This window comes from Triticum urartu, chromosome 2A, assembly GCF_056163025.1.
Source record: "Triticum urartu cultivar PI428250 chromosome 2A, HENAU_Tu73, whole genome shotgun sequence".
NCBI classification, from domain to species: Eukaryota; Viridiplantae; Streptophyta; class Magnoliopsida; order Poales; family Poaceae; genus Triticum; species Triticum urartu.
The window spans coordinates 26,207,058-26,229,425 of NC_141874.1; the positions used below are offsets into that span (position 1 = coordinate 26,207,058).

General features: G+C 46.0%; 1 pseudogene; it reads left to right on the plus strand.

Annotated features, from left to right (window-relative positions):
• Positions 1-275: 275 nt before the first annotated feature.
• LOC147983122 (xyloglucan endotransglucosylase/hydrolase 2-like) overlaps positions 276-22,368 on the plus strand; it is a 29,636-nt pseudogene continuing 7,543 nt past the window's right edge.

The following is a 22,368-nucleotide window of genomic DNA, read 5'->3' on the forward strand; positions in this document are numbered from 1 at the left end:
AAGATACCCAGCTCATTATATATTCGATGAATCCAATGATATGCTATGTTAGATCTCGTTAATAGTTTGTCAGACACACTGGTCACCCACTGGCCCGATTCATTTGTCTATATAAGTGTACGTACACCATTTCAAACACAACGCACTCACCCACACTTAACAGTGAACACTAGTAGAGGTAGACGACCATGGCGCGAGGAGCAAGGAGGGCTCGTCTCCTAGCCTCGCTACAAGCTATCTAACTCACCCTAGCAGTCTCCCAAGTAGCAAGTGACATGACCGACAGCCTTGACCTGCTATGGGGCAACACACAGGTAGAGTACGATAGCAGCGGCCGCCAAACCGTTTCCCTGTCCCTCGACCGCTGGACGACCTCCGCATTCCGCACCAAGAGAATGCACCTCTTCGGGAGGTTCGACATGGACATCAATCTTGTCCCCAGAGACTCGGCCGGCACCATCACCACGCTTTATGTAAGTGATCCTGAAGTGAACCTGCTAGATTTCTCATGTCACTCATGTTATTAGCATACTATATATGTATCCTCGGGTTAGAGCATCTCCACTCGTTCGGTCCCCCAGTGCATAGGCCGGCGATATTTCGGACGCTCGCCCAGCGTTTTTGAAGCCCTGGGGGCGATCTAGGTCCCAGCCACGCCCCCAGGTGCCGCCCCCCAAGGTGCCGCAAATTCAAACTTGACCATTCCCGCTCCCAAAAAAACGCCACAAGTCCGGCGATCAACGGCCCAGTTCCATAATCCACTTGCCATAGTTCGGCGATCAAATAAAAAGCAAAAAAGAAAGGACGCGTAGGCAACGCATCAAATGGCGGTGTCGGCCTCCGGCGTCGGTGGAGTCGGCGTGCACGGGCTGGGCGGCGTCGTCGCAGCTTCTGTGCTGGGCGGCGTCGTGGAGGCATCATCGCTCGGGCTTGACGGTGGTGTTGGCGTGGGCATGGGAGTGGGCGGCCCCCTCGACGACAGCTGGTTCAGGATGAGGCCGCGCTCCGCCAGGTACCACGTCTTGAGCTGCTCGTCGTTGCTCTGAAGCATGTCCGCCCCGCCCATCAGGAAAGCCAGGTCAGTGTTCCTCTTCTTTGCGGCGACGTTGGTCCGGAGTAGTTCGAGCTTGACGGTGCTGTTCGTCATCAACGCCGACCACCGCGCCTCGGTCTTCTCTTCACGCAGGGCGGCCCGGGCTTGTGCATCGGCGAGGCAATGCTCGATGGACTCTTGCACCCGTGCGGTAGCCGAGTCGATGTGTTTCCCCTTCTTGGCCCCTTTGTTGCTTTTCGGACGCCCGTCGCCCGCGCCCGACGTCGGCGCGTCCGACTTGTACGTCTCCTTGGCCTTGGCGAGGGTGCGCCGGGTATCCGCCCACTTCTCGCACTTGTCGATAGGCTTGAAGACGTGGAGGTACTTGAAACCTTGGTCGCTGCTATCCTGACGAAACATGGCGAACATCCGCAGTAGCTGCGCCGAGGAACAAATAGTTGGCGGGTGTGCACACGACGAAAAAAAGGGGGAGACTGACGTGCCATACCTGATCCTCCATGCTGGCACCGCTCTTCGGGCGAAGCCGCGATATCCTCGACGATCCCATGCCATTTGTCGCATGCCGTTTGGATGAGCCCCCAATGGTTCGCCATTTCCTTTGACCCGCGCTGCATGTAGACGCCTTTCAAGTAGGGTTCGACAAGTTTGCGCTCGTCGAACTCAGCCTTGATGCGCTCCCAACACGTCTCGATGCTCTGGTTCGTGCCGGTGATCGGATCAAGGCAGACGACATTCCACGCTTCGGCGAGGCACTCGTCCTCCTTGGACGCCCACTTGATGCACGGTTTGCCGGTCCTGGCCGCCCACTTCTTCTTCTTCCCTTTCCTCGCCGGAACAGGCGCCGGCTCCTCCTCCTCCTCCTCCTCTGGCTCCTCCTCGCCGTCGTCGAGCTTGTCGTCCATGCCGCCGTTGAGGTCCATTGTGTTGTCATGGGCAGTGAACCCGGGGGAGGCGGCGGCGGCGGCCGAGCCGGCCGTGATGATGTCGTCCATGAAGGAAATATGCCCTAGAGGCAATAATAAAGTTATTATTTATTTCCTTATATCATGATAAAAGTTTATTATTCATGCTAGAATTGTATTAACCGGAAACATAATACATGTGTGAATACATAGACAAACAGAATGTCACTAGTATGCCTCTACTAGACTAGCTTGTTAATCAAAGATGGTTATGTTTCCTAACCATGGACAAAGAGTTGTCATTTGATTAACAGGATCACATCATTAGTTGAATGATCTGATTGACATGACCCATTCCATTAGCTTAGCACCCGATCGTTTAGTATGTTGCTATTGCTTTCTTCATGACTTATACACGTTCCTATGACTATGAGATTATGCAACTCCCGTTTGCCAGAGGAACACTTTGTGTGCTACCAAACGTCACAACGTAACTGGGTGATTATAAAGGAGCTCTACAGGTGTCTCCAAAGGTACATATTGGGTTGGCGTATTTCGAGATTAGGATTTGTCACTCCGATTGTCGAAGAGGTATCTCTGGGCCCTCTCGGTAATGCACATCACTTAAGCCTTGCAAGCATTGCAACTAATGAGTTAGTTGCAGGATGATGTATTGCAGAACGAGTAAAGAGACTTGCCGGTAATGAGATTGAACTAGGTATAGGATACCGACGATCGAATCTCGGGCAAGTAACATACCGATGACAAAGGGAACAACGTATGTTGTTATGCGGTCTGACCGATAAAAGATCTTCGTAGAATATGTAGGAGCCAATATGAGCATCCAGGTTCTGCTATTGGTTATTGACCGGAGACGTGTCTCGGTCATGTCTACATTGTTCTCGAACCCGTAGGCTCCGCACGCTTAAGGTTACGATGACAGTTATATTATGAGTTTATGCATTTTGATGTACCGAAGGTTGTTCGGAGTCCCGGATGTGATCATGGACATAACGAGGAGTCTCGAAATGGTCGAGACATAAAGATTGATATATTGGAAGCCTACGTTTGGATATCGGAAGTGTTCCGAGTGAAATCGGGATTTTACCGGAGTACCGGGAGGTTACCGGAACCCCCCGGGAGCTATATGGGCCTAAGTGGGCCTTAGTGGAAAAGAGAAGGGGCAGCCCAAGATGGGCCGCGCGCCCCTCCCCTCCCTTGGTCCGAATAGGACAAGGAGAGGGGGTCGGCCCCCCTCTCTCTTTTCCCCCCTCCGCGAATCCTATTCCAACTAGGATTGGGGGGGGGGGGAATCCTACTCCCAGAGGGAGTAGGACTCCTCCTGGCGCGCCTCTCCTAGGCCAGCCGCACCCCCCCTTGAGCCTTTATATACGGAGGTAGGGGCACCCCAGAGAAACACAAGTTGATCCACGTGATCATATTCTTAGCCGTGTGCGGTGCCCCCTTCCACCATAGTCCTCGATAATATTGTAGCGGTGCTTAGGCGAAGCCCTGCTGCAGTAGTACATCAAGATCGTCACCACGCCATCGTGCTGATGGAACTCTTCCCCGACACTTTGCTGGATCGGAGTCCGGGGATCGTCATCGAGCTGAACGTGTGCTAGAACTCGGAGGTGCCGTAGTTTCGGTGCTTGATCGGTCGGGCCGTGGAGACGTACGACTACATCAACCAAACGCTTTCGTTGTCGATCTACTAGGGTACGTAGATCACACTCTCCCCCTCTCGTTGCTATGCATCACTATGATCTTGCGTGAGCGTAGGAATTTTTTTGAAATTACTACGAAACCCAACAGTGGCATCCGAGCCTAGGTTTTATATGTTGATGTTATATGCACGAGTAGAACACAAGTGAGTTGTGGGCGATATAAGTCATACTGCTTACTAGCATGTCATACTTTGGTTCAGCGGTATTGTTGGACGAAGCGGCCCGGACCGACATTACTTGTACGCTTACGCGAGACCGGTTCTCCCGACGTGCTTTGCACATAGGTGGCTTGCGGGTGACAGTTTCTCCAATTTTAGTTGAACCGAGTGTGGCTACGCCCGGTCCTTGCGAAGGTTAAAACAGCACCAACTTGACAAACTATCGTTGTGGTTTTGATGCGTAGGTATGATTGGTTCTTGCTTAAGCCCGTAGCAGCCACGTAAAACTTGCAACAACAAAGTAGAGGACGTCTAACTTGTTTTTGCAGGGCATGATGTGATGTGATATGGTCAAGACATGATGCTAAATTTTATTGTATGAGATGATCATGTTTTGTAACCGAGTTATCGGCAACTGGCAGGAGCCATATGGTTGTCGCTTTATTGTATGCAATGCAATCGCGCTGTAATGCTTTACTTTATCACTAAGCGGTAGCGATAGTCGTGGAAGCATAAGATTGGCGAGACGACAACGATGCTACGATGGAGATCAAGGTGCCGCGCCGGTGACGATGGTGATCATGACGGTGCTTCGGAGATGGAGATCACAAGCACAAGATGATGATGGCCATATCATATCACTTTTATTGATTGCATGTGATGTTTATCTTTTATGCATCTTATCTTGCTTTGATTGACGGTAGCATTATAAGATGATCTTTCACTAAATTATCAAGAAGTGTTCTCCCTGAGTATGCACCGTTGCGAAAGTTCTTCGTGCTGAGACACCACGTGATGATCGGGTGTGATAGGCTCTACGTTCAAATACAACGGGTGCAAAACAGTTGCACACGCGGAATACTCAGGTTATACTTGACGAGCCAAGCATATACAGATATGGCCTCGGAACACGGAGACCGAAAGGTCGAGCGTGAATCATATAGTAGATATGATCAAACATAGTGATGTTCACCAATGAAACTACTCCATCTCACGTGATGATCGGACATGGTTTAGTTGATTTGGATCACATGATCACTTAGAGGATTAGAGGGATATCTATCTAAGTGGGAGTTCTTAAGTAATATGATTAATTGAACTTAAATTTATCATGAACTTAGTCCTGGTAGTATTTTGCAAATCATGTTGTAGATCAATAGCTCGCGTTGTTGCTTCCCTGTGTTTATTTTGATATGTTCCTAGAGAAAATTGTGTTGAAAGATGTTAGTAGCAATGATACGGATTGGATCCGTGATCTGAGGTTTATCCTCATTGCTGCACAGAAGAATTATGTCCTTGATGCACCGCTAGGTGACAGACCTATTGCAGGAGCAGATTCAGACGTTATGAACGTTTCACTAGCTCAATATGATGACTACTTAATAGTTTAGTGCACCATGCTTAATGGCTTAGAATCGGGACTTCAAAAGACGTTTTGAACGTCATGGACCATATGAGATGTTCCAGGAGTTGAAGTTAATATTTCAAGCAAATACCCGAGTTGAGAGATATGAAGTCTCCAACAAGTTCTATAGCCAAAAGATGGAGGAGAATCGCTCAACTAGTGAGCATGTGCTCAGATTGTCTGGGTACTACAATCGCTTGAATCAAGTGGGAGTTAATCTTCCAGATAAGATAGTGATTGACAGAATTCTCTAGTCACCATCACCAAGTTAGTAGAACTTCGTGATGAACTATAGTATGCAAGGGATGACGAAAACGGCTCCCTAGCTTTTTATGATGATGAAATCGATGAAGGTAGAAATCAAGAAAGAGCATCAAGTGTTGATGGTAGACAAGACCACTAGTTTCAATAAAAGGGCAAAGGGAAGAAGGGGAACTTCAAGAAGAACAGCAAGAAAGTTGCTGATCAAGTGAAGAAGCCCAAGTCTGGTCCTAAGCCTGAGACTAAGTGCTTCTACTGCAAAGGGACTGGTCACTGGAAGCGGAACTGCCCCAAGTATTTGGCGGATAAGAAGGATGGCAAAGTGAACAAAGGTATATTTGATATACAGATCATTAATGTGTATTTTACTAGTGTTCGTAGCAACCCCTCAGTATTTGATACTGGTTCAGTTGCTAAGAGTAGTAACTCGAAATGGGAGTTGCAGAATGAACAGAAACTAGTTAAGGGTGAAGTGACAATGTGTGTTGGAAGTGGTTCCAAGATTGATATGATCATCATCGCACACTCCCTATACTTTTGGGATTAGTGTTGAACCTAAATAAGTGTTATTTGGTGTTTGCGTTGAGCATGAATTTGATTTGATCATGTTTATTGTAATACGGTTATTCATTTAACTAAGAGAATAAATTGTTGTTCTGTTTACATGAATAAAACCTTATATGGTTACACACCCAATGAAAATAGTTCGTTGGATCTCGACCGTAGTAATACACATAATCATAATATTGAAACCAAAAGATGCAAAGTTAATAATGATAGTGCAACTTATTTGTGGCACTGCTATTTAGGTCATATTGGTGTAAAGCGCATGAAGAAACTCCATGCTGATGGGCTTTTGGAATCACTTGATTATGAATCAGTTGATGCTTGCGAACCATGCCTCATGGGCAAGATGACTTAGACTCCGTTCTTCGAAACAATGGAGCGAGCAACAAATTTATTGGAAAACATACATACTGTTATATGTGGTCCGATGAATATTGAGACTCGCAATAGGTATCATTATTTTCTGATCTTCACAGATGATTTGAGCAGATATGAGTGTATCTACTTGATGAAACATAAGTTTGAAACATTTCAGAGTCAAGTGGAAAATCATCGTAACAAGAAAATAAAGTTTCTACGATCTGATCGTGGAGAAGAGTATTTGAGTTATGAGTTTGGTCTTCAGTTAAAACAATGTGAAATAGTTTCACTACTCACGCCATCTGGAACACCACAACATAATGGTGTGTCCGAACGTCATAACCGTACTTTATTAGATATGGTGCGACCTATGATGTCTCTTACCGATCTACCACTATTGTTTTGGGGTTATGCATTAAAGACAGCTGCATTCACGTTTAAAAGGGCACCATCTAAGTCCGTTGAGACGACACAATCTGAACTGTGGTTTGGCAAGAAACGAAAGTTGTCGTTTCTTAAAGTTTGGGATTGTGATGCTTATATGAAAAGGTTTCATCCTGATAAGCTCAAACCCAAATCGGAGAAATATGTCTTCATAGGATACCCAAAGGAGACTATTGGGTACACCTTCTATCACAGATCTGAAGGCAAGACATTCGTTGCTAAGAATGGATCCTTTCCAGAGAAGGAGTTTCTCTCGAAAGAAGTGAGTGGGAGGAAAGCAGAAAACTTGATAATGTAATTGTACCATCTCCATTATTGGAAAGTAGTTCATCACAGAAATATGTTCTTGTGACTACTACACCAATTAGTGAGGAAGCTAATGATGATGATCATATAACTTCAGATCAAGTTACTACCGAATCTCGTAGGTAAACCAGAGTGAGATCCGCATCAGAGTGGTACGGTAATCCTATTCTGGAGGTCATGTTACTTGACCATGACGAACCTACGAACTATGAAGAAGCGATGGTGAGCCCAGATTCCGCAAAATGGCTTGAGGCCATGAAATCTGAGATGGGATCCATGTATGAGCACAAAGTATGGACTTTGGTTGACTTGCCCGATGATCGGCAAGCCATAGAAAATAAATGGATCTTCAAGAGGAAGACGGACGCTGATAGTAGTGTTACTATCTACAAAGCTAGAATTGTCGCAAAAGGTTTTTTCGACAAAGTTCAAGGTGTTGACTACGATGAGATTTTCTCACTCGTATCGATACTTAAAAGTCTGTCCAAATCATGTTAGCAATTGCCGCATTTTATGAAATCTGGCAAATGGATAAAAAACTGCAATCCTTAATGGATTTCTTAAAGAAAGAGTTGTATATGATGCAACCAGAAGGTTTTGTCAATCCTAAAAGTGCTAACAAAATAAGCAAGCTCCAGCGATCCATCTATGGACTGGTGCAAGCATCTCGGAGTTGGAATAAACGCTTTGATAGTATGATCAAAGCATATAGATTTATACAGACTTGCGGTGAAGCCTGTATTTACAAGAAAGTGAGTGGGAGCACTACAACATTTCTGATAAGTATATGTGAATGACATATTGTTGATCGGAAATAATATAGAATTATTCTGCAAAGCATAAAGGAGTGTTTTAAAGGAGTTTTTCAAAGAAAGACCTCGGTGAAGCTGCTTACATATTGAGCATCAAGATCTATAGAGATAGATCAAGACGCTTGATAAAGTTTTTTTTTTCAATGAGTACATACCTTGACAAGATTTTGAAGTAGTTCAAAATGGAACAGTCATAGAAAGGGTTCTTACCTGTGTTACAAGGTATGAAATTGAGTAAGACTCAAAGCCCGACCACGGCAGAAGATAGAAAGAGAATGAAAGTCATTCCCTATGCCTCGGCCATAGGTTCTATAAAGTATGCCATGCTGTGTACCAGATCTATTGTATACCCTACACTGATTTTGGCAAGGGAGTACAATAATGATCTAGGAGTAGATCACTGGACAGCGGTCAAAATTATCCTTAGTGGAATAAGGATATGTTTCTCGATTATGGAGGTGACAAAAGGTTCGTCGTAAAGAGTTACATCGATGCAAGTTTTGACACTGATCTAGATAACTTTAAGTCTCAATCTGGATACATATTGAAAGTGGGAGCAATTAGCTAGAGTAGCTTCGTGCAAGAGCATTGTTGACATAGATATTTGCAAAATACATACGGATCTGAATATGGCAGACCCGTTGACTAAAATTCTCTCACAAGCAAAACATGATCACACCCTAGTACTCTTTGGGTGTTAATCACATAGCGATGTGAACTAGATTACTGAATCTAGTAAACCCTTTGGGTTTTGGTCACATGGCGATGTGAACTATGGGTGTTAATCACATAATGATGTGAACTATCGATGTTAATCACATGGTGATGTGATCTAGATTATTGACTCTAGTGCAAGTGGGAGACTGAAGGAAATATGCCCTAGAGGCAATAATAAAGTTATTATTTATTTCCTTATATCATGATAAAAGTTTATTATTCATGCTAGAATTGTATTAACCAGAAACATAATACATGTGTGAATACATAGACAAACAGAATGTCACTAGTATGCCTCTACTAGACTAGCTTGTTAATCAAAGATGGTTATGTTTCCTAACCATGGACAAAGAGTTGTCATTTGATTAACAGGATCACATCATTAGTTGAATGATCTGATTGACATGACCCATTCCATTAGCTTAGCACCCGATCATTTAGTATGTTGCTATTGCTTTCTTCATGACTTATACATGTTCCTATGACTATGAGATTATGCAACTCCTGTTTGCCAGAGGAACACTTTGTGTGCTACCAAACGTCACAACGTAACTGGGTGATTATAAAGGAGCTCTACAGGTGTCTCCAAAGGTACATGTTGGGTTGGCGTATTTCGAGATTAGGATTTGTCACTCCGATTGTCGGAGAGGTATCTCTGGGCCCTCTCGGTAATGCACATCACTTAAGCCTTGCAAGCATTGCAACTAATGAGTTAGTTGCGGGATGATGTATTGCAGAACGAGTAAAGAGACTTGCCGGTAACGAGATTGAAATAGGTATAGGATACCGACGATCGAATCTCGGGCAAGTAACATACCGATGACAAAGGGAACAACGTATGTTGTTATGCGGTCTGACCGATAAAAGATCTTCGTAGAATATGTAGGAGCCAATATGAGCATCCAGGTTCCGCTATTGGTTATTGACCGGAGACATGTCTCGGTCATGTCTACATTGTTCTCGAACCCGTAGGGTCCGCACGCTTAAGGTTACGATGACAGTTATATTATGAGTTTATGCATTTTGATGTACCGAAGGTTGTTCGGAGTCCCGGATGTGATCACGGACATAACGAGGAGTCTCGAAATGGTCGAGACATAAAGATTGATATATTGGAAGCCTATGTTTGGATATCGGAAGTGTTCCGAGTGAAATCGGGATTTTACCGGAGTACCGGGAGGTTACCGGAACCCCCCGGGAGCTATATGGGCCTAAGTGGGCCTTAGTGGAAAAGAGAAGGGGCAGCCCAAGATGGGCCGCGCGCCCCTCCCCTCCCTTGGTCCGAATAGGACAAGGAGAGGGGGCCGGCCCCCCTCTTTCTTTTCCCCCTCCGCGAATCCTATTCCAACTAGGATTGGGGGGGGGGGATGGGAGTAGGACTCCTCCTGGCGCGCCTCTCCTAGGCCGGCCGCACCCCCCCTTGAGCCTTTATATACGGAGGCAGGGGCACCCCAGAGAAACACAAGTTGATCCACGTGATCATATTCTTAGCCGTGTGCGGTGCCCCCTTCCACCATAGTCCTCGATAATATTGTAGCGGTGCTTAGGCGAAGCCCTGCTGCAGTAGTACATCAAGATCGTCACCACGCCGTCGTGCTGACGGAACTCTTCCCTGACACTTTGCTGGATCGGAGTCCGGGGATCGTCATCGAGCTGAACGTGTGCTAGAACTCGGAGGTGCCGTAGTTTCGGTGCTTGGTCGGTCGGGCCGTGGAGACGTACGACTACATCAACCAAACGCTTCCGTTGTCGATCTACAAGGGTACGTAGATCACACTCTCCCCCTCTTGTTGCTATGCATCACTATGATCTTGCGTGAGCGTAGGATTTTTTTTGAAATTACTACGAAACCCAACAGTCCACGTCGGCCTCCGTCGCATCGGTGTCACCGAGATGCGACGAGGAGGCTTGTGAGAAGGGCAGCGCGCCACAGCGGAAAGGTGACGTTGGGGAGGCTGTGTAAGCTGGCGGCGAGTAGGTGTATGGGGGGTATTGCACGCCGGCGAAGGCGAGCGAGGGCGTGCGCTGGGCCGGGTGACTATTCGCACACAAACACGTCACCGTGTACCCTCGACGATGGGGTGATGCACCACAGCTCACGTCGAAGGAGACCCGCCGGAAGCGCGGTACGCAAGACAATCCGGCGGGCGCTTTTGAATACCCGAAACCCCACACGCCCAGGAGGGACCCCGTCAGGGCGCGCGGTGACTATGGGCTGCCCTAGGTGTTGGAAATATGCCCTAGAGGCAATAATAAAATGGTTATTATTATATTTCTTTGTTCATGATCATTGTCTATTGTTCATGCTATAATTGTGTTATCCGGAAATCGTAATACATGTGTGAATACATAGACCACAACACGTCCCTAGTGAGCCTCTAGTTGACTAGCTCGTTGATCAAAAGATAGTCATGGTTTCCTGACTATGGACATTGAATGTCATTGATAACGGGATCACATCATTACGAGAATGATGTGATGGACAAGACCCAATCCTAAGCATAGCTCAAAGATCGTGTAGTTCGTTTGCTATAGCTTTTCCGAATGTCAAGTATCATTTCCTTAGACCATGAGATTGTGCAACTCCCGGATACTGTAGGAGTGCTTTGGGTGTGCCAAACGTCACAACGTAACTGGGTGACTATAAAGGTACACTACAGGTATCTCCGAAAGTGTCTGTTGGGTTGGCACGAATCGAGACTGGGATTTGTCACTCCATATGATGGAGAGGTATCTTTGGGGCCACTCGGTAATGCATCATCATAATGAGCTCAATGTGACCAAGTGGTTGATCACGGGATCATGCATTACGGTACGAGTAAAGTGACTTGCCGGTAACGAGATTGAACGAGGTATTGGGATACCGATGATCGAGTCTCGGGCAAGTAACGTACCGATTGACAAAGGGAATTGTATACGGATTGATTAAATCCTTGACATCGTGGTTCATCCGATGAGATCATCGAGGAGCATGTGGGAGCCAACATGGGTATCCAGATCCCGTTGTTGGTTATTGACCGGAGAGTCATCTCGGTCATGTCTGCATGTCTCCCGAACCCGTAGGGTCTACACACTTAAGGTTCGGTGACGCTAGGGTTGTTGAGATATTAGTATACGGTAACCCGAAAGTTGTTCGGAGTCCCGGATGAGATCCCGGATGTCAGGAGGAGTTCCGGAATGGTCCGGAGGTGAAGATTTATATATAGGAAGTCAAGTTTCGGCCATTGGGAAAGTTTCGGGGATAATCGATATTGTACCGGGACCACCAGAAGGGTCCCGGGGGTCCACCGGGTGGGGCCACCTATCCCAGAGGGCCCCATGGGCTGAAGTGGGAGGGGAACCAGCCCCTAGTGGGCTGGTGCGCCCCCCTTGGGCCTCCCTCTGCGCCTAGGGTTGGAAACCCTAGGGGTGGGGGGCGCCCCACTTGGCTTGGGGGGCAAGCCACCCCCTTGGCCGCCGCCCCCCCTTGGAGATTGGATCTCCTAGGGCCGGCGCCCCCCCTAGGGACCCTATATATAGTGGGGGGGGAGGGAGGGCAGCCGCACCCTAGCCCCTGGCCTCTCCCTCTCCCTCCCGTGACACTCCTCCCTCTCCCTGTGCTTGGCGAAGCCTTGCCGAGATCACCGTTGCTTCCACCACCACGCTGTCGTGCTGCTGGATCTTCATCAACCTCTCCTTTCCCCTTGCTGGATCAAGTTGGAGGAGACGTCTTGCCAACCGTACGTGTGTTGAACGCGGAGGTGCCGTCCGTTCGGCGCTAGGTCATCGGTGTTTTGGATCACGACGAGTACGACTCCATCAACCCCGTTCTCTTGAACGCTTCCGCGCGCGATCTACAAGGGTATGTAGATGCACTCCTCTCTCCCTCGTTGCTAGATGACTCCATAGATTGATCTTGGTGATGCGTAGAAAATTTTAAAATTCTGCTACGTTCCCCAACAGTGGCATCATGAGCTAGGTCTATGCGTAGTTTCTATGCACGAGTAGAACACAAAGCAGTTGTGGGCGTCAATATTGTCAATTTGCTTGCCCTTACTAGTCTTATCTTGATTCGGCGGCATCGTGGGATGAAGCGGCCCGGACCGACCTTACATGTACGCTTACGTGAGACTAGTTCCACCGATTGACATTCACTAGTTGCATAAGGTGGCTGGCGGGTGTCTGTCTCTCCCACTTTAGTCGGATCGGATTCGATGAAAAGGGTCCTTATGAAGGGTAAATAGAAATTGGCATATCACATTGTGGTTTTGGCGTAGGTAAGAAACGTTCTTGCTTGAAACCTATAGCAGCCACGTAAAAACTTGCAACAACAATTAGAGGACGTCTAACTTGTTTTTGCAGCATGTGCCATGTGATGTGATATGGCCAAAAGGATGTGATGAATGATATATGTGATGTATGAGATTGATCATGTTCTTGTAATAGAAATCATGACTTGCATGTCGATGAGTATGACAACCGGCAGGAGCCATAGGAGTTGTCTTAATTTATTTATGACCTGCGTGTCAACATAAACGTCATGTAATTACTTTACTTTATTACTAAAGCGTTAGCCGTAGTAGTAGAAGTAATAGATGACGAGACAACTTCAAGAAGACACAATGATGGAGATCATGGTGTCATGCCGGTGACAACGATGATCATGAAGCCCCGAAGATGGAGATCAAAATGAGCAAATGATATTGGCCATATCATGTCACTATTTGATTGCATGTGATGTTTATCATGTTTTACATCTTATTTGCTTACAACGACGGTAGCTTAAATAAGATGATCCCTCGTAATCTTCTATATCTAAATAGGGGCACCCCACTAGATGATTTTCCTGCCTTCTCATGAGGCCACATCACTCGAATTGTTATAGGCGTTGATGCAATTCAGCTCAGTGTCTACAACCGTCTGATGAAAAGTTCACGAAATTACTAAGTAGTGCCACCGCTAAGTGAAGGGTACCGGTTCGTTCCTTTGCAGCCGCCCGCTCGCTGCCTTCCTCCGGTCTCGATTCGTTTTAGGTTTTTTTTAGAACATCGATTTATTTTAGCTGGGCTGTAGACGTACGCTTTAATTTCTGACTTGGGTTGATGCAGCCAGATTGTGGGCTAGATAATTGGGTCTTTTGCTCCAAGTGGAAGGAAGCCTCTTTGCACGTACGACGTATGGGCTCTATAGAGTTGGCTACTTCGGTTGCCTCAAAAAAAAAAGCTGGATACTTTGGTGCAGATCGAGAAGCTTCTCTCACCCAAACAAAAAAAAGACCGTGTTATGCGTTGCAGTCCTATCATCTTCTCCAGATCCGTCTCATCAGTTTCTCAGTACCATCGGTTGATTTCTCTCATCCTCTTCGTCTTCTATTAATCTCCACAACACATTGTGTCTTCTCCGACTCATGGTCTCCTCCACCAACAAATACCATCCCATCCAATCCAAACCCGTCTCCATTCTCGCTATCCTCCAATGGCTCTGTTGCCGCCGTCGCTCATAGGTTACAGACCCAAAAGCAAAGAAGCTGCTCTCCCTGTGCTCTTCAACGGCCATCTCCAAGAATCAAAAGGTGAAAGAGCATCATGGTGAGCGACACAGTCCATCTGATTTGTACATACGATCTCCTAATTTATTTGATCCCTCCTGCTTCCATGTGATGACAACTTGGGTATAGGGATCACACGATTTGTTGATGTGGGGTTTCTTCTTGGCTAGAACACGAAGGTTTTTACGCCCTTGGTTGTTTGCTGCAAACACTGTTATTGATTGGTTTAGTTATGGGTTCATTCTTGCAGGTCGGCAGAAACTATGACCGATGCTTATGTTCACGGACAATAGGATCCAGCCGCTGAGAAATCCACATATAACCACAAGATTCAGTTTCTGCTGTACTACTTTATTATCTCATTTTATATTCCCCTACTTGCTTATATTTTTCCTTCTCCAAGCAGCAGCTACATGACACACATTGCATCGTGCGAACTGAAACCAGAGGCAAGGGCTAGCAAATATTAACGTGTTTATTTAGATTTACGGCCCATAAGCGGTTGAATTTTTGTCCATTCTAATGAGCACTTCACTAATAGAATGTCTTTACTTTTTTTAACCTTCTGCACTTCTGATGTTTAATGATGTGATGATCTTAGCAATAGCACTTCAGGGATAATTTTAGCAATAGTTTTCATTGTGATTCTCAATTTTGTTTTGTATTAGGCATTCGCTAAATGTAGCAATGAAAATCAAGAAATGAGTTGGTCCGTTTCTCATCTAAAAAGAAACTCTTAATGACATATGACATCATCTATATATTTTTATCTCACATTTTACCTTCGTGCATCTACCCTGATTGTCAACACATGTCTTCTGTAGGATTACTCTTAATTCTTCAAACAGTGATATCCCATGTTCTTTCGTCGTTTCAATTAGAGAAGCTCAGAAGGAATAGAAAGATGCAACTGCAATGGTGAAGAACACACAAGAACCAACATTTTTTACTTTTAGATGTGAGCCCACGCCTTAACACACTGCTATCACATTGTTTGGGGGCCATCCGTCTTTGGATACATTGTTCACTACAAAGACGACACTCACAAACAACATCAATATATACTGTATGGTTCATATATGGTTGATGCTACAAACTGATATATACCATACAACTTTGAATAAATTTGAATCACTTATACGTTGAATCTATCATATTATTAATTATTATCACCTCTATATGAAGTCTACCATATTATTGATTCATATTGTCTCTTTCTTTTACTATGTGGATGTTACAGAAAAAATCACAAGAAATTCCCGCTGCAACGCGCGGGGTATCACCTAATAATTTCAAGAAAGTGTTCCCCCTAACTGTGCACCGTTGCGAAGGTTCGTTGTTTCGAAGCACCACGTGATGATCGGGTGTGATAGATTCTAACGTTCGAATACAACGGGTGTAAGCCAGATTTACACACGCAATACACTTAGGTTAACTTGACGAGCCTAGCATGTACAGACATGGCCTCGGAACACGGAAGACCGAAAGGTCGAGCATGAGTCGTATAGAAGATATGATCAACATGAAGATGTTCACTGATGTTGGCTAGTCCGTCTCACGTGATGATCGGACACGGCCTAGTTGACTCGGATCATGTTTCACTTAGATGACTAGAGGGATGTCTATCTAAGTGGGAGTTCATTGAATAATTTGATTAGATGAACTTAATTATCATGAACTTAGTCTAAAATCTTTACACTATGTCTTGTAGATCAAATGGCCCATGCTAATGTTGCCCTCAACTTCAACGCGTTCCTAGAGAAAACCAAGCTGAAAGATGATGTCAGCAACTATACGGACTGGGTCCGGAACCTGAGGATCATCCTCATAGCTGCCAAGAAAGATTATGTCCTAGAAGCACCGCTAGGTGACGCACCTATCCCAGAGAACCAAGACGTTATGAACGCTTGGCAGTCACGTGCTGATGATTACTCCCTCGTTCACTACGGCATGCTTTACAGCTTAGAACCGGGGCTCCAAAAGCGTTTTGAGAGACACAGAGCATATGAGATGTTCGAAGAGCTGAAAATGGTTTTCCAAGATCATGCCTGGATCAGGAGATATGAAGTCTCTGACAAGTTCTTCAGCTGTAAGATGGAGGAAAATAGTTCTGTCAGTAAGCACATACTCAAAATGTCTGGGTTGCATAACCGCTTGACTCAGCTGTGAGTTAATCTCCCAGATGACGCGGTCATTGACAGAATCCTTCAGTCGCTTCCACCGAGCTACAAGAGCTTTGTGATGAACTTCAATATGCAGGGGATGGAAAAGACCATTCCTGAGGTATATTCAATGCTGAAATCAGCAGAGGTGGAAATCAAAAAGGAACATCAAGTGTTGATGGTGAATAAAACCACTAAGTTCAAGAAAGGCAAGGGTAAGAAGAACTTCAAGAAGGGCGGCAAGGGAGTTGCCGCGCCCGGTAAGCAAGCTGCCGGGAAGAAGCCAAAGAATGGACCCAAGCCCGAGACTGAGTGTTTTTATTGCAAGGGAAGTGGTCACTGGAAGCGGAACTGCCCCAAATACATAGCGGACAAGAAGGCCGACAACACTAAAGGTATATGTGATATACATGTAATTGATGTGTACCTTACCAGTACTCGTAGTAGCTCCTGGGTATTTGATACCGGTGCGGTTGCTCACATTTGTAACTCAAAGCAGGAGCTGCGGAATAAGCGGAGACTGGCGAAGGACGAGGTGACGATGCGCGTCGGGAATGGTTCCAAGGTCGATGTGATCGCTGCCGGCACGCTACCTCTACATTTACCTATGGGATTAGTTTTAAACCTCAATAATTGTTATTTAGTGCCAGCTTTGAGCATGAACATTGTATCAGGATCTCGTTTAATTCGAGATGGCTACTCGTTTAAATCTGAGAATAATGGTTGTTCTATTTATATGAGAGATATGTTTTATGGTCATGCTCCGCTGGTGAATGGTTTATTCTCAATGAATCTCGAGCGTAATGTTACACATATTCATAGTGTGAATACCAAAAGATGTAAGGTTGATAATGATAGTCCCACATACTTGTGGCACTGCCGTCTTGGTCACATAGGTGTCAAACGCATGAAGAAGCTCCATGCCGATGGACTTTTGGAGTCTCTTGATTACGAATCATTTGACACGTGCGAACCATGCCTCATGGGTAAAATGACCAAGACTCCGTTCTCAGGAACAATGGAGCGAGCAACCAATTTATTGGAAATCATACATACTGATGTGTGCGGTCCAACGAGTGTTGAGGCTCGCGGTGGCTATCGTTATGTTCTCACCCTCACTGATGACTTGAGTAGATATGGGTATGTCTACTTAATGAAACACAAGTATGAGACCTTTGAAAAGTTCAAGGAATTTTAGAGTGAGGTTGAGAATCAACGTGACAGGAAAATCAAGTTCTTGCGATCAGATCGTGGGGGAGAATACTTGAGTCATGAATTTGGCACACACTTAAGAAAATGTGGAATAGTTTCACAACTCACGCCGCCTGGAACACCTCAGCGTAATGGTGTGTCCGAACGTCGTAATCGCACTCTATTGGATATGGTGCGATCTATGATGTCTCTTACCGATCTACCGCTGTCATTTTGGGGCTATGCTTTAGAGACTGCCGCATTCACTTTAAATAGGACTCCGTCGAAATCCGTTGAGACGACACCGTATGAATTATGGTTTGGGAAGAAACCTAAGCTGTCGTTTCTAAAAGTTTGGGGATGCGATGCTTATGTCAACAAACTTCAACCTGAAAAGCTCAAACCCAAATCAGAAAAATGCGTCTTCATAGGATACCCTAAAGAAACTATTGGGTATACCTTCTACCTCAGATCCGAAGGCAAGATCTTTGTTGCCAAGAATGGGTCCTTTCTAGAGAAAGAGTTTCTCTTGAAAGAAATAAGTGGGAGGAAAGTAGAACTTGATGAAGTATTACCTCTTGAACCGGTAAGTGGCGCAGCTCAAGAAAATGTTCCTGAGGTGCCTGCACCGACTAGAGAGGAAGTTAATGATGTTGATCATCAAACTTCAGATCAAGTTGCTACTAAACTTCGTAGGTCCACAAGAACACGTTCCGCACCAGAGTGGTGCGGCAACCCTGTCTTGGAAATCATGTTGTTAGACAACGGTGAACCTTCGAACTATGAAGAAGCGATGGCGGGCCCAGATTCTGACAAATGGCTGGAAGCCATGAAATCCGAGATAGGATCCATGTATGAAAACGAAGTATGGACTTTGACTGACTTGCTCGATGATCGGCGAGCCATAGAAAATAAATGGATCTTTAAGAAGAAGACAGACGCGGATGGTAACGTAACCATCTATAAAGCTCGTCTTGTCGCTAAGGGTTATCGACAAGTTCAAGGGGTTGACTACGATGAGACTTTCTCACCCATAGCGAAGCTGAAGTCCGTCCGAATCATGTTAGCAATTGCCGCATTCTATGATTATGAGATATGGCAAATGGACGTCAAAACGGCACTCCTTAATGGTTTCCTTAAGGAAGAATTGTATATGATGCAGCCGGAAGGTTTTGTCGATCCTAAGAATGCTAACAAGGTGTGCAAGCTCCAACGCTCGATTTATGGGCTGGTGAAAGCATCTCAGAGTTGGAACATTCATTTTGATGAGATGATCAAAGCGTTTGGGTTTACACAGACTTATGGAGAAGCCTGCATTTACAAGAAAGTGAGTGGGAGCTCGTTAGCATTTCTCATATTGTATGTGGATGACATACTGTTGATGGGAAATGATATAGAATTCTTGGAAAGCATAAAGGCCTACTTGAACAAGTGTTTTTCAATGAAGGATCTTGGAGAAGCTGCTTATATATTAGGCATCAAGATCTATAGAGATAGATCGAGACGCCTCATTGGTCTTTCACAGAGTACGTACCTTGACAAGATATTGAAGAAGTTCAAAATGGATCAGTCAAAGAAGGGGTTCTTGCCTGTATTGCAAGGTACGAGATTGAGCACGGCTCAATGCCCGACCACGGCAGAAGATAGAGAAAAGATGAGTGTCGTCCCCTATGCCTCGGCCATAGGGTATATCATGTATGCTATGCTGTGTACCAGACCTGATGTAAACCTTGCCGTAAGTTTGGTAGGAAGGTACCAAAGTAATCCCGGCATGGAACACTTGACATCGGTCAAGAATATCCTGAAGTAACTGAAAAGGACTAAGGAAATGTTTCTCATTTATGGAGGTGACGAAGAGCTCGTCGTAAAGGGTTACGTCGATGCTAGCTTCGACACAGATCTGGATGACTCTAAGTCACAAACCGGATACGTGTATATTTTGAATGGTGGGGCAGTAAGCTGGTGCAGTTGCAAGCAAAGCGTTGTGGCGGGAGCTACATGGGAAGCGGGGTACATGGCAGCCTTGGAGGCAGCACAAGAAGCAATCTGGGTGAAGGAGTTCATTACCGACCTAGGAGTCATACCCAATGCGTCGGGCCCGATGACTCTTTTCTGTGACAACACTGGAGCTATTGCCCTTGCCAAGGAGCCCAGGTTTCACAGGAAGACCAGACATATCAAGCGTCCCTTCAACTCCATTCGTGAAAGTGTTCAAAATGAAGACATAGATATCTGTAAAGTACATACGGACCTGAATGTGGCAGATCCGTTGACTAAACCTCTCCTTAGAGCAAAACATGATCAACACCAGAACTGCATGGGTGTTCGATTCATCACAATGTAACTAGACTATTGACTCTAGTGCAAGTGGGAGACTGTTGGAAATATGCCCTAGAGGCAATAATAAAATGGTTATTATTATATTTCTTTGTTCATGATAATTGTCTATTGTTCATGCTATAATTGTGTTATCCGGAAATCGTAATACATGTGTGAATACATAGACCACAACACGTCCCTAGTGAGCCTCTAGTTGACTAGCTCGTTGATCAAAAGATAGTCATGGTTTCCTGACTATGGACATTGGATGTCATTGATAACGGGATCACATCATTAGGAGAATGATGTGATGGACAAGACCCAATCCTAAGCATAGCTCAAAGATCGTGTAGTTCGTTTCTTATAGCTTTTCCGAATGTCAAGTATCATTTCCTTAGACCATGAGATTATGCAACTCCCGGATACTGTAGGAGTGCTTTGGGTGTGCCAAACGTCACAACATAACTGGGTGACTATAAAGGTACACTACAGGTATCTCCGAAAGTGTCTGTTGGGTTGGCACGAATCAAGACTGGGATTTGTCACTCCATATGACAGAGAGGTATCTCTGGGCCCACTCGGTAATGCATCATCATAATGAGCTCAATGTGACCAAGTGGTTGATCACGGGATCATGCATTACGGTACGAGTAAAGTGACTTGCCGGTAACAAGATTGAACGAGGTATTGGGATACTGACGATTGAGTCTCGAGCAAGTAACGTACCGATTGACAAAGGGAATTATATACGGATTGATTGAATCCTCGACATCGTGGTTCATCCGATGAGATCATCGAGGAGCATGTGGGAGCCAACATGGGTATCCAGATCCCGCTGTTGGTTATTGACCGGAGAGTCGTCTCGATCATGTCTGCATGTCCCCCGAACCCGTAGGGTCTACACACTTAAGGTTCGGTGACGCTAGGGTTGTTGAGATATTAGTATACGGTAACCCGAAAGTTGTTCGGAGTCCCGGATGAGATCCTGGACGTCACGAGGAGTTCCGGAATGGTCCGGAGGTGAAGATTTATATATAGGAAGTCAAGTTTCGGCCATCAGGAAAGTTTCGGGGGTAATCGGTATTGTACCGGGACCACCGGAAGGGTCCCGGGGATCCACCGGGTGGGGCCACCTATCCCGGAGGGCCCCATGGGCTGAAGTGGGAGGGGAACCAGCCCCTAGTGGGCTGGTGAGCCCCCCTTGGGCCTCCCCCTGCGCCTAGGGTTGGAAACCCTAGGGGTGGGGGCGCCCCACTTGGCTTGGGGGGCAAGCCACCCCCTTGGCCGCCGCCCCCCCTTGGAGATTGGATCTCCTAGGGCCGGCGCCCCCCAGGGACCCTATATATATAGTGGGGGGAGGGAGGGCAGCCGCACCCTAGCCCCTGGCCTCTCCCTCTCCCTCCCGTGACACTCCTCCCTCTCCCTGTGCTTGGCGAAGCCCTGCCGAGATCGCCGTTGCTTCCACCACCACGCCGTCGTGCTGCTGGATCTTCATCAACCTCTCCTTTCCCCTTGCTGGATCAAGTTGGAGGAGACGTCTTCCCAACCGTACGTGTGTTGAACACGGAGGTGCCGTCCGTTCAGCGCTAGGTCATCGGTGATTTGGATCCCGACGAGTACGACTCCATCAACCCCGTTCTCTTGAACGCTTCCGCGCGCGATCTACAAGGGTATGTAGATGCACTCCTCTCTCCCTCGTTGCTAGATGACTCCATAGATTGATCTTGGTGATGCGTAGAAAATTTTAAAATTTTGCTACGTTCCCCAACACTAGGTCGGCCTGACCGCCCCTAGGGCCTCGAGGTTCGCCGCCCTGCAAACGAAGAACGAATGAAGAACGAGGAAGAAGAAGAACAAAGGAAAGAGATAAATGTGAAGGTAAAAAGTGGTATATGATTTGATCGATTGTGTGTTGTTCAATCGGTCGTCACCCCTTACATATATATGAGGCGGCTAGAGTTCCCGTACAAGAAAAGGACTCAAATGACGTCCAAATCATCAAAAGTTACCCTAACTCGGACTACGAGGGTCGGAACTTCCGGGCTGAAATTATATCAAGTAGCCCTCTTGCACTGAATCTGAAGGCTGCATACTACTTCGGATGACGATGGTCCCAAAAGCAAAGTTATAGATCTTGCAATGGAGAAAAACTCTTCAGTTGATCAATTTTTCATCCGAGGTCATCTTGATGTCGAAATCGGCCCCGCAAATCTGCAAACAATGTTAAAATTCCAGTCTTCGGGGCGCACCGCGTGCAAACTTTCGGTTTAGCCCGGAACCTCCCCGGAAGTTTTGCCCGGAACTTCCGGGGCAAACTTATGCAGCACACTGTTTTGGCTCTAATTTTTGCATACGAACTCCAATTTAGACATTTTTATATCGAAATCGATCATCTCGACGAGACGAAGACAATCCGTGTAGAAACATTTCTCATATGAGTCCATCTTGGGGGTGTA